The sequence below is a fragment of the Geotrypetes seraphini genome, chromosome 1 (assembly GCF_902459505.1).
Source record: "Geotrypetes seraphini chromosome 1, aGeoSer1.1, whole genome shotgun sequence".
Taxonomy (NCBI): Eukaryota; Metazoa; Chordata; class Amphibia; order Gymnophiona; family Dermophiidae; genus Geotrypetes; species Geotrypetes seraphini.
The window spans coordinates 512,158,538-512,170,414 of NC_047084.1; positions in this window are offsets into that span (position 1 = coordinate 512,158,538).

Consider the following 11,877-nt stretch of genomic DNA (forward strand, 5'->3'; position numbering starts at 1 on the left):
TATCTATTGACATCCAATAGCCCAACCCTATGTATTTTGGTCATGGTACATAAATGACCAAATTAATTGCATATATAAACATACAAGCATATACGAGTATGTGAACAAATTCATGTACATGCCAATATTCTATAAAATGGTACCTAAATGCAATGATGTATCATTTAAAAATGGACAAATACAGTATGGGGTTCATAATCGAAAGAGAAACATGTAAAACATGTTCTAAGTCACAAAAACCCACCTAAAGTCACCAGATAAGCACTGCAAACACATAAAACAGACCCCCCACACACTACCCCAGTGATCAACCCCCCACCCCCATAAAAATATTAATCACAACTTGAAAATCGTGCCTCCAGAACATCATCACCTGGCACCCTGGCATAGGAAAGCCTAGTCGTCCAGTACAGAGGCAACTTAAGTCATCTTGGGGGTGGGTTAGGGACCCATGGAAAGGAGGACCCATGCCATAAACCCCTGTAATCACTGCACTGATACTTAAACATGTGCACTCCCCTATACACCCCCAAAACCCTTTTTTACTGGCATATAAGTGACTCCTGTAACCATAAGGGCTATTGGGGTGGTAGATAAGTGGGTCTAGGGGATTCTGGAGGTGGTTTGGGGGCTCACCGTGACCTATAAGGGAGCTGTAGTGAGGAGAAGACATGGCACCCTTTTTGTGAAGTTCACAGCAGTGCCCTGTAAGGTACCCCACTATTTAGGTGGCATGTCTGGGTGTGCAGTCCATCACTTTGCAGACCCTTCCCACATCCAACAGGGCTTGTTCTAGGCGTTTTGGACTTGGACAAAAAATTGAACGAAAATGTGGTATAAAGATAGACATTTTATCGGCTTGGACGATCAGATCAGCAGGATGTATAATTAGATGATTTTCGAAACGAAAAAAAATTTGGACGTATTTTTCGAAAATGTGTCTTAAGCTGTTTTTTTTACTTTGAACGACTTGCAAGTTGGATGGAAACGGACTTAGACGTCCCTTTTGATTATGCCCCTCCACATGAACAGCATATTGGTATGGTACACATTTATATAGACAAATTATAGAATATTATAATTTACCTGCAGTATATCTAATTGCAAACATTTTTACTAACTATGACTGGTGTAAGGGATTGCACTCAGATTATATGTCATGCCTGGGTCAGTATTAGGGGGTAATTATATAAAGTAACATAGTAGGTCTATAAAGGAATGCCTACATGCTTTTATAGAAGAAGCTCCTAACTATAGGTGCCAAGTTATAGAATCAGCTTCCACATGTGAAAGCAAGTCCTTAGGAATTATGGTTATTATTTATACCACTTTTCCTCCATATATATTAAAGCAGTTTGGAGCAAAACAATTGGCAGACAATCTGGAGATAATATCAGATTTATGCAAAGGAACAGCTTACTGCAAACATGCAATAAGTCTCCTAAATCTGTGTCAAATGACAAACAAGCATATTTGGAGTTCGCTGTTCCTTTGCCTCAGCTGACTTTCATTCCTTGTGGAATGTGTTTCTGATCCTAGCTAGTTAAATGCCCCCTGAAGCAGCCTTGTGTGATGAAACGTATCGGGCACTGTTGCTGGGAGCCCCTTGAATAAACCTGATAACTCCAGATTGACTGCCGATTATTTTGTTCCACATTGGATTCTTTTGGTGGATCGCTTGCCTTGTTGCTTTCTCACATCTATCAAAGCAGTTTAGAATACATTGAATAGTAATTGGGTACTCTGAGTATTTTTCCCTATCTATCCCAGCGGGATCACAATCTAACTATAATAGCTGGGCAATGGAAGGTTGTAATTTGCCCAGGGTCTCAAGCAGTGGCACTGGAATCAAACCTACAACCTTACAATACTGTGGCAGGGTTCTAATCACTAGGCCATTCCTCCACTTGTCAAATTGCCTGGGGATGTACACACATAAAAGTATAAGCAACAAAAGAGTGAAGGGACAAAACAATCACTGCTGCACTAAAGCTCCACTGTAATTATAACCGCTCACGCCACTGTTGAAAAGCTTAAAATTTTACAGAGATGACGGAGGAAAAAGCCTCAGAATGTATCGCCCTTTGTAATACATTCAGTGTTCTGGAGGGTTTTTTTTTATACTTATGATGTCTGAGAGTGAGATGTGCTGAGTGTGCCTTTTGAAATTTGTACAAATGAAGAATCCGTTTTGCAGAGCAACAGTGTGTGAGAGGAAATGTTAAGCTGGAGAAACCATGTGACATGCTGGCCAGGTTTCTCGTTGCTCTGTTTTGTTGTTAAAGTTTGTGTTCTTTTATGGGATTTACCTACCTTTGAACTGATACAGCTGCTGGAGCTAAAGCAGCACAGTAAGTGTTTCTAAACCAAACTGCCCTGGTGAAAAGGACTGTATAAAGTTTTGCTAAGAAAGTCCAGAGGCAGGGGACTGTATGTTAAGTTGGGACATACCCAAAAACCTGGACACTGGATTTTGAAGTTTTTGCCTTGTTTGAGCAGCTTGTGTTTGCCTCATAGTCTTGAGTGCTTGTTTTGAATCCTGCTGAGCTGAAGCCTATTTCTTTTGTTGAATGAAACCAGTGATCATAATAAAACCTTTTGATTTACTACATCCTGCCTTAGACTCTTGCCTTGCAGGCCCTTATTAGGCTGGTAGAAAGCCAAGCAAAGTCCTGAAGGGTCCCTTGGTAGTAGGGGACACGCCAGGCCAGAGTATTGTGTCACGATCCCGGGGCTCGCAACGTAGCGCCAGAGCGCGGGTGTGACACACTGGAGCAGATTCTTTTTTAACATCCCCCTCCTCTAAATAAAAAAATAATAATTTTAGTAATAATCCCTGAGTCACACAACAAGGGTGCACCTAGGAAAAGGCAGCATCTTAAACACTACTGTGAGCACTAGAACATCAATATACCCATTGTAAAATTAAACAAGCCAGATTAATACAGATCAATCCTGCACAGTCAATGCTAACAGAAAACAATGTCTTTTCATACATACAGAACACAGATACATCCTATCCCAGTATGGAATAAGTAATCACAAAATACAAATTGAAATATATAGACAAAAGTTAAACTGAAATGGCAAGAAGACGCATGGCCCTAATATTCTGAAAAATATATAGATAGCAGATGTAAATTTGAAAAAAAACTGACAAATAACAATCACTACTTTACAAATTAACAAATAGAAATAAAACAAAAATGGAAAATAAGAAAATACCATTTTATTAAACTAATCCATTTATCCATTAGCTTTCAGAGGCCAAAATCTACTTCAGGTTAGTATAGTATACTGCTGTTACGGTATCCTGTTCTTACCTGAGGAAGGGGATTTGGACTCTGAAAGTTAGTAAAAAATGTATTAAAATGAGTCCAATAAAAATATTACCTTATTTCCATTTTCTTTTTATAAACATTCATCAATACAACTGCAATGCTATTTTATTTGAAAGCAACAAAAAATCTATATTCAACCTTTTGTCATTTCTGCATTAATCATCTTCACTCTCTTCTTTCTATCCAGTGGCTGTCCTCTCTCTTCCTTCTATGCCTCTTTCATCCAGCCTCTGCCCTCTTTTGCAGCCCTTTCCATCCACTGTCTTCCCTCTCTTACTCTCTTCAACCCACTGACCTCCCTCTCTCCCTTTCATATGGCATCTTTCCTCTTTCTATGTCCTTTCCATAAACTATCTATCCTGTGTCCCCTTCTTTTTTGTACATGATTCATTTCAGCTTTCAGCTTCAGTCCCTCTCTATTTTGTTCTGTCTCCATCCCATCCTCTAAGCTCTGGTATCCCTCTCTTCTCCTTTCCTTCCTTCCTTCCTTCCTTTTTCTCTCCCCCTCCCTCTCCGTGCTATGGTATTTCCTCTCCTTCCTTTCCCCCTGGTCAGGTATTTGTCACCTTTCTTTCCCTCCCCCATGCCCTGCCATCTCTCTCCTCTCTTTCCCTTCCATCTATCCCTCCCCCTCCATGCTCAGTCCTCTCCTCTCCTCTCCTTCCTTTCCCCTTGGTCAAGCATCTTCCATTCCCTCCCCATGCCCTGGCATCTCTCCTTTCTTTCCCTCTATCCCTCCCGCTCCATGGTCTGGCATCTCTTTTCTCCCAAAAATATTGGGGGTGCTCGGGCACCCACAGAGCTGTTCCCTTTCTATGATTTTCCTGATGAATATATTTCTACAATAAATTTTACCTACTTATAAATTTGGGTAAGTTGCACCTATAAAAAAAATGTGATATCCCAAACGTGATATTCCAAAAATATTGGGAGTGCTCGGGCACCCACAGAGCTGTTCCCTTTCTATGATTTTCCTGATTAATATATTTTGACAATAAATTTTACCTATTTATAAATTTGAGTAAGTTGCACCTATAAAAAAAGCATGAAATTGTCAAAAGTCCACAGTAAGGAATTTCTTAGAATTTTCTGAGCATATTAGTATATCAGGTTTGGTCAAGGTGACCATCACATAGCTCTTCTTAAAAAGCAAAACAAAGTACATATCAAGTTTACCAAATAATAGTGAATTGTATATTACCAGCATCTGTTCTGATTTAAAAGAAACACTTAATAGCTTACAGCCCTATTCAAAGGGTGTTTTCCATAGGCAATAAAAGGAGAAACCCATTACTGAACTTATTCTTTAGAGTCACAAAAGTGCTTGGCTAAGTTGTTGAATTTGTGTGTATAATGTTATTAGACCCAGCTTTTCATTGTATGCTGCCCTAAAGTAAAGCTTGATTGCATATGCCACAAACTACTTGTTTTCGAGATAAGATAGCCTATGTCCTCTTATTTGTGGAGAAATGGAAGTAAAATGATCAGATTAAGGGCAGGAAGAATACCTTTCTAGCTCTTTCAGAGTCAGTTAATGTAATCTGCAGCCTTTATGGTCTGAACACATTGAGTGTTAAGGAGGGACTTAAACGGGAACAAAGAGAACTGAGTCATGGTAATTTCTTTAAAGTTAAAAAAGATGGAGCTCTACATCTTGTAATTTTCAAAGGTATACGAATTGCAAATTAGGATCATGTAGAGTAAGTATCTTGAATCTTTCCCAAGATTTAGTTTTCATTATACATGCATTACTAACCAATAATATACCATCTATTATGAGGAAAAGATGTCCTAAAATGCATAATGTCGCATCAGCATGCGGCAGCTTCAGTCTGTCATTAAGAAACGAGTGCACTCAGTCCTGCAGCCAGCAGCAAAGTAATGTGGAAGAACTGACACGTACTTATCACAGCTTCATATTAGTTGGCAATTTTAACTCCAGCTGTGCAATTCTCTTTACCTGTACCTGTTCTTGCTAATGAAATTGTACCCAAAAGCGATGTGAATTTTGAAACAGATTAGAGCCATGTGAAGATAGGGACAGTTCAATTTTAAAAGTATATAGAAGAAATATACACAAGAGAAATCTTGGAGGCGATTTTCAACCGGTGATGCTCGGCATTTTGCTGGCCACCGCCAGTGTTACTCCTAGATACTCAATTCCTGGCCCTGTCTGCCTTCGGCATTGAATAGCCAATTTCACAGAGCCAATTTCATAGTGGTTAAATGTGATACTCAGCACAACTTGAAGGACTCCTCAACTTTAGAAAAGCAATCAAAACATACCTCTTCACCTAAATCCCTGCCTTTGACCAATGGACTACAAAGAAATGTATATTGGTACCAGAACCAGTATGTGTCATGCAAGGAAAACTTGTATTGTAAAATCATGCGCTGTAACTATGGCAAATCTAACCGGTAAACTGTCTGTGTGTGTCAAATTAGGATAAAACTTGTACTGGAAACCTTGCACTGTAAGGATAATTATGTCAAATTGTAACCGGTAAAATATATATTATGTATATTAATATTAGACTCCTAGTATGTGTCAAGTTGTGAAAAAAACTCGTATTGTAAACGTACTGAAATTCTATATGTTTAACCTTTAACACGTTCTGAGCTCTATGGGGACAACGGGATAGAAAATGAATTAAATAAATAAATAAACTGTCTATGGGTTACTAAATAAAGATAGGACTGATTTTTTAAGTGGTTCTTTTTATGTGCCGTATATCATCACTTATCTGATCAAATGCTGATTCTCTGACTCTGCCCCCAAAATAGCCAGTTTGTAGTTCAGCACTAACTGGTTATTTTCAGCGGCATTAACTGGCTAAGTGCCATGGAAAATACCCCCCCCCCCGGTTTGTTTTTTTTACTAAGCACTAGAGGTGTCTACCATGGCCCAGAGTGCTAAATGCTCCGACGCACATAGAATTGCTATGATCGTCAGAGTACTGTTGGAACATTTAACGCTTACAGGGCCACAGTGGAAACCTCTATCATGGCTTAATAAAAAGGGGGGGGTTGGAGATTAGCCCCAAATAGATGATTTAACTAGCTAGGAGCCATTTCTGGCTGGTTAAATGGGTTCATAGTCAGTGGCACGCAAAACGCCAGCGCGCCGACAATTCGGTGCAAGACAGAAGCGCGCGGGGGAAAAAGTAATTTTTAAAGAACTCCGACGGGGGGTTTGGGGTGGCAACCCCCCCCCCCCATTTTATTGGTTAGTGTTCGCGCTGCTGTTGGAGAAAACGGAACTTTTTCTGATTTTTTTTGGGAAAAGTTCCATTTTCTCTATAATGTGGGGGGTTTCACCCCCCGCAACAGCAGCGCAAACACTAACCAATAAAGTGGGGGGGGGGTTGCCACCCTAAACCCCCAGTCAGAACTCTTTAAAAATTATTTTTTCCCCCGTGCGCTTCTGTCTTGCGCTGAATTGTTGTCGCTGGACTGTCAGCGCGCTGGCGTCTGGCGTACAATTATCCCGTCACCGGTTAAATCACTTTGAATATTAGCCTTTTTTTTTTTAAGTAAAGAAGTAGATTTTCTTTAATTTTGTCCTCTGTTATTAGTCTTACATAAACTGATAGATCTAAACTAAATACTTCATCAGTTACGGTACAATGAGAAAGAGTAACTAAACAGAGTGGTTAAGATTCTAAGTGGTATATTCTAAGTAAGTAATACATCTTATTAAAGAAGGTCATGTATAGGGTATATTGGAAATGTGACCAAGATGAACAATTAATTTTAAAATGAGTCATTTGACCTAACTGAAGTAAAGTAAAAAGACCAGTCAGCAAAAGAGAAAATTATCCAAGCTGATGAGAAAATGCTTTGTAGGCTGGGAGTCAAAGGCTGCACAAACCTTTGCACCATGATGCACTAATACAACCCACCCTTCCCCTATGAACCCCTGATATCCAGCACACCTTTTCCATCCTTGACCATCAGCGCATCATTCTGTTCTGTTGAGATGCCTAATTGTTAGCATGCATTGATTCACTTATGTGCCTAAAAGAAAGTGTGTGAAAAATGTATTATATGCATATAAACCTACATATATATGCATGTGCAATTGGCTTTCATGTATTAAAAAAAAGTTGCAACAAATGAAAAATAAAACATCTGAAAACTAGGAAAAATTTAAACAAATCTGAAAATAAACCCAATTTTTTTGGCTGTGTACATTCCTACAATTCTCACACTCGAATTCCCCCCTCCCCCCACCTCTGCACACCCCTTCCCTCATGATGTCCAACAACCCTCCTCTAAGCCTACCAGCAGAAAGATAATCATCTCAGTCGTTCCAGTCTGGATATTGCAACTAGAATATAAATACTATATGCTGGGTCGGAAGGACCCCAGGATCCAAGTTTCCATAGCATTTCAAATTTAGGGCCTCATATCTGATGCTAGCTAGCACTGTTGTTGTTAATGCCAGTCAAATAAAGAACCATCATGGTCCACAACTTCCCAGCTAGGCATGGAAGAGGTGCTGGGATCTTGAGCTACACATTACTATTAAGTCATGGAAAAATAGAAAGAAGCTGGAAGTGGGGGAGGCACCCCTGTATAGAATGACCCTTAACAAGAGTAATTTAATAAACCAATTTTGTATCCAGAATGCTGTTTCTGGTTCAAAAACAGGATCTTGTAAAATTAGATCATGCTTAAAAGTGCACATGGTAGAAGCCAACCTGTACTTTTGGAGTACCTGTGCTCAGTGGTGGATTTAAGGTGATGCATGTACTACTACTACTGTTTATTATTTCTGTAGTTCTACCAGATGCACGCAGCACTGTATATTAAGCAAACAAGAGATGGTCCCTGTTCAAAAGACCTTAAAATCTAATTATGACAGGCATACAGGACAGATGGTGAATCTATGCATGTTTAGGTATGGAATTACAGAGAGAATGAAGAGATAGATAAGGTAAGGGACTACAGAGGGAATGGCAAATAGATTTTTATGTTTTTCAAGTTGGTAAGGTTAGGACTTAAATGCAGCTTTGAAGAAGTGGGCTTTAAGTCTGAATTTGAATACCGCCAGAGACAGAGCCTGACATACCAAATCAGCCATGCAGCGCAGCACAGCAGAAGGGACAAATTCAAGAGTTGGCAATAGAGGAGAAGGGAACAGACAAAGAGAGACTTACTCGATGATATAAGTTCCCGCAGTATGGCATAGGGATAAAAGAGGAGAGATACTGAGAAGCCACAGAATAGATACACTTGAAGGTCAGTAAGAGGAGTTTGAACTGTATGTGGAAACATACATTGCCAAGTTTCTAAGTTTATTTAAAAATTTGATTAAAACATTTCACAGGACACATAATACAGATACATTAAACACTAGGAGAAAGGGGGGAGAACTACAATAAGTTATAGAAAAGAGAACAGGGGAAAAAAACCAATAGGGTCAAGGGAAAAGATAGAAGATTTAGATCCAGTGAAAATGGAAAAGGGATTTCAATTTTCAAAGCGTCTTTGAATAGGAAGCTTTTTAAGCCTCCTTTAAATTTATCTAAAATTTTGTTCTGCTCGAAGATGAATGGGCAAGGCATTCCAAACTGAGGGGGCAGTAATTGAAAATATTGTCATCCAGCAAGTGTTTAGAATTTTTAATGAAGGAACCTAAAGCAGGTGTTGATTGGAAGATCTTAGGGATCTGTTAGATTCGTACGGGATCAGATGTTTATCAATGAATGCAGGTTCCTTTGATTTGAGGGTTTAAAATATTAACATGGCAATCTTATAAGTTATTCTGTGTTGAAGGGGGAGCCAGTGAGCTTTCTTTAAGAGGGGGGTAACGTGCTTGAATTTTTTCATGTTTGTGATGACTTTAATAGCTATATTTTGTATTAGTTGCAGGCGCCTAATGTCTTTCTGAAAAATTCCCTTATATAGGGAGTTACAGTAGTCGATTTTTGAGATTATAAGAGAGTGAATCAAGATGTTTAATGAAGATGGTTCCAAGATCGGGGTCGGTGAAGTGACTTGAGGAGAGGGGTAATGTGAGCATAATGACCCTGGTGGAATATGAGCCATGCAGCAGAATTCTGAACTGATTGAAAGGGGCAGAGATGGTGTAGCGGAAGACCTACGAGAAGCAAGTTGCAATAATCTAGGGGAGAGGCAGCAAGTGTGGATGAGGATCTTGGCTGTGTGTTCAGAGAGGAAATTCTGTATTTTAGCAACATTGTAGAGAAAGAAGTGACAAGTTTTGCAGTCTGTTGGATATGCAAAGATAAAAATTGATGAGTCAAAGATGACCCCAGGGTTGCGAGCTGTCAAGACAGGGAGGATAAAAGCATTATCCACTGAGATGGAGAATGGAGGAAGTGGAGAGGAAGATTTTAGAGGAAGGATAAGGAGCTCAGTCTTGGCCATGTTTAATTTTAAATGGCAGTAACAGTGTCAGCTAGGCAGGCCAAAAATCGGGCCTGGATTGCTGTAGAAATTTCAGGTGTAGAGAGGTAGATTTGCAAGTCATCAGTGAAATGATGGTACTAGAAGTTGTGGGAGGAGATCAGAGTGCCAAAGAAAGAATTATAGATAGAGAAAAGAAGAGGTCCCAATACAGAGCCTTGAAGAACACTGACCAATAGTAGAATGACAGCAGAGGAGGCTTCTTCAGAGATACGCTAAAAATGCGACAGGAAAGACAGGATGAAAACCATGAGATAACAAAGCCCTGAAACCCAAGCGAGGACAATGTATTGATGAGTAGGCAGTGATCTACAGTGTCAAATACTGTGGATAGATCAAGGAGAATGAGTATGGAGTAAAAGCTTTGGGTTTGTCTGAGAACAAGTCATTGGAGACTCTAGCAAGTGCAGCTTCCATAGAATTAAGAGGGAAAAAAACAGATTGAAGCTCAAGATGAAAGAAAGTCAAGACAATGGCAGTGAACAGCACATTTGAGTAGCTTAGATAAGAAGGGGAGGAGGGAGACAAGGCAATAATTGGAGGGGAAGAAATGGTTGAACAAAGGTTTTTTTGAGGAGCGGTATAACTACAGCATGTTTGAAGGCATCAGATACAGTTGTAGTGGAGAGTGATAGGTCAAGGATATAGCAGATAGCAGAAATTACTGTAAGATGGATGGTGATTAGTAGTTGGGTGGGGATGGGAATCAGAGGAACAGGGAGTGAGTTTGTAGGAGGAGAAAAAATGTGCAATTTCCTCCTCAGTGATTTCAGAGAAGGAAGAAATGGTGACAAGGGTAAATGGAGGATTGGCAGGGCAGACAGGAAGAGTGCGATGTGGAGCAATATAGTCGAGAATTGAAGGTTAATCTTGTGAATCTTGTTGTGGAAGTACTTGACCACAGTCTAGAAAGCAAGTGAAGGAGGTGTTGGAAGTAAGGGCACGTTGAATAGAAAGTTGAGTGTGGCAAAGAGATAGTGAGGGTTGGATCCAAGAGAATCAGTCAAGCAGGCATAGTAGTCTTGTTTCACAAGTGAAAAGGCAGTTTGGAAGGAGGTTAGCAGAAAATTGAAATGCATGAAGTCAGCGTGAGCGCAGGACTTCAGCCAGTGATGTTCCACAGATCAGGCACAGGAATATAAATATCAGATCTTAGAGGGCAGCCAGGACTGGGGTTTGGTGTGCCTTATAGAGCGAGGGTGTCAAGAACAGAAAAGAGAGTAGTATTATAGGAAGAGACTGCTTCACTGACAGATTTACATAGTGTAGTGTTTGAGAGGAGGGGGAAGCAGTGGCAGAGAGTGTGCACAGGTCAATAGCTTAAAAGTTTGTGAACATATTAGTGAGGATCGTTCATGACTGGGGAGGAGGGTGATGAGTTGTGAAGGTTATAAGATGATGGTCAGAGAGGGGAAGAATCAAGATGGAGAAGCTACTAATTGAACAGTTAGAGAAAAGAACAAGATTAAGGCAGTAGCCATTCTGGTGCTTGGGGGTAGTAGAGCACAGCTGAAGATTGAATGAGGATATTAGGATAAGAACCTTTGAGGTGTAGGAGTCAGAGGTGCCTTCAACATGAATGTTAAAATTGCCAAGGATAAGGAAAGAAATAGAAGAATTGAGAAAGCCGGAGAGCCAGGAGTCAAGGTTGGTGAGAAATGAAGATAGGGATACATTCTATCAGGGATAGGGATTTGTGAGTTCAATAAATGACCACTATATGGAGAAGAAGGGGAGTGAATAGATGGACAGAGTGGACTTTGAAGGAGAAGCAGTGAGTCTGAGGGAGCCAAAGAGGTTGAATCTGCAGGAGGGTGAGTATAGTAGCCCAAACCCTTCTCCGCGACTTACCAAGCAAGGCTTATGGGAGAAGTGGTAGCCTCCATAACATAGGGCAGCAATTGAAACAGAGTTTTCAGGGGAGAGCCAGATGTCAGTTAGTGCAAGCATGTGGAAATAATGATAGATAAAAAGGTCATGGATGTAAGTGATCTTGTTGGAGATATAGTAGGCATTCCACAGGACACATAAGAAAGGCAGAGAAGAAAAGAACAGGAATAAGATTGGAGAAGTTGTGTGATCCGCATGAGTAGAATGAGAC